At 36.6% G+C, this 2,195-nt stretch overlaps 1 pseudogene; it reads left to right on the top strand.

Annotated features, from left to right (window-relative positions):
- Positions 1-200: 200 nt before the first annotated feature.
- Positions 201-1,485, top strand: LOC123409259 (annotated as a pseudogene).
- Positions 1,486-2,195: the final 710 nt, after the last annotated feature.

Below are 2,195 nucleotides of genomic sequence, written 5' to 3'. Positions count from 1 at the left end.
GGACAGTATACCTCTTATGCTCTACCTTTTTATACCCATCATTTATGTACACATTATCATACTGTAAGACAAACAATTACTTCATTTTAAATTCTAACTTCTGTAGAAAAAAGGCAACAGTCACGCTTTGGGGAGAATTCGCACAAAAATTTGATGCAAACAACTTGCGTACTTTATCAAAAAGAGAACCAGTCGTTATAATGTTTGTTGGCATCATGGTCGATCAATATGCATGTAAAAAATGCTAAATTCTGTTTAATTTGTTATTCCTTCAAGAAGTTAAAATGGGTCACTGAAATCAGTTTTTTGTATATACTATCTAGGAACACTAGCTCTTAAAGGCACATCATGTACAAGGTGGCACGTAAATGTAGATATTCCTGAAACGAAAGCAATATTAGACAGGTGTGCATCTTATGGTATACCATCTTTGATACGAATCCACATGATTACATTGTGTTAACTCTGTACAATACGTTGTTATCATGTAGAGTCAAAAATCAGCCATACGAAATTGAAGTTCGCAGTTTTGGACAAGCTCGACAAGAAAAAATCGAAACCACTATTAACGCCTTCAAAGGAGTAGGCACATTAATTATTTGTGTCTACTATCAATTAAAATTCCAGCTATGTAGGAACCATTTCAAACGGTCGTGTGCTCTTTCAGTTCTTCTAGACAAAAAATAAGTCAACTGTTATAATATGTGTATGTGTGTTATTCCATTCAAATTGTTCCATATGTTGGATTTCTTCATATTGATTTTGTCCACTTTCGAGAAACAATTCAAAATTAATACTTTAACGTAACTATATTTTTTAACTGAATTTACAAAAAACTTTGTTGAAGTTCAGAGTCAAAATAACTCAAGGAGTATCTCTTACGGACTAGATGTACATGGGGTGCAAAATTTGCTGGAAATTACTAGGAACGCCATGAGGTGGTCTACGTACCTGTCCTAATTGTCCTGATGGAGGAGAACCCTGGCCAAGGTACACACAAAATATTAGTCAAACAATTAGGTAAAACGTCCTTCACCACATGTACAAATTGAGGAACCAATCCCAACATTGCCTATGCTAAACACATCCACAATATCAACAGATCACCACACCAACAACCTCCGAACACAATCAAGGCGAAAGTCTATCTCCAAATATGAAGGATGGAAAGGTACAATGAGTGAAACAAGAAATTTGTTATGTTAATTTTACCCACATCCATTCTAACTTTCCATATCTACTAACTTATCTGTAGTCACAGAATAACACTTCTACTTCACAACACAGGAAGACATCAGACAACAAAGACGAACTCTCAACTTCTGACTCTAAAAAAAGGTTAGCGCTTACCTCTTATATGATCATAAAAAAATTCCATTTTAATTACCCACATAACACCAATCAATCATGAACAGGCATGTGGCCAGACAGTTGTTCACCGCTATCAATGATGAAGAGATAGCTGGAAATGTGCAACCCATGTAATGTCATCGATCTGCACATAGCAAGTCTGCTTTCAACATGGCAGATCCTAAGACTGTACAAATATCGTTCTTAGTATTGTAAATATATGCGTACCTCCTACAGACTGAACGCCTCACCCGTATGCGCCTCTTTTGTACTAGACTTCCCGCTGAACTACCTGTTATCTACCAGTTTATTTTGTAAGTGATCCCTTATGTACAAAATAGACCATGAATTATAATCTACGTAGCTGTAATGCCGTCCTACCTCTTTAGTCTTCCATCCTTCATGCACCCGTCGATATTAAACTATGATCATGTTAGCACCGATGTTATTCCAGCGTAACAAAACCCATAATATATCTCCTATATTCATCTAATTATACCACCATTATTCATACTATTTGTGCTTTCCAAAGTATCTAAAGAATACTATTCACATAAGGATACCTCCAAAATATCAACATACACAAAATCTCCCCTAATAATAAAGCGCGCAACGCTTTTGCCCGTCCGTCGTCGGTCATTTTACAGAAAAGCCCTCGCAGTTTCAGGTAATTAACCCGCAGTCCAATTTTAAGTCAGAACGAACCGTTTTTTGTCATTTTGCAGACAAGTCCTCACAATTTTAGATAATCAACCCGCGGTCCATCTTTTAGTCACAAACGAAGCGTTTTTTTTGCATTTTTCAGAAAAATCCCTGATGTTTCAGGTAATCAACCCGCCGTCCCT

This window comes from Hordeum vulgare, chromosome 7H (assembly GCF_904849725.1).
Source record: "Hordeum vulgare subsp. vulgare chromosome 7H, MorexV3_pseudomolecules_assembly, whole genome shotgun sequence".
NCBI classification, from domain to species: Eukaryota; Viridiplantae; Streptophyta; class Magnoliopsida; order Poales; family Poaceae; genus Hordeum; species Hordeum vulgare.
This window is presented reverse-complemented; position numbering and strand designations above follow the sequence as displayed.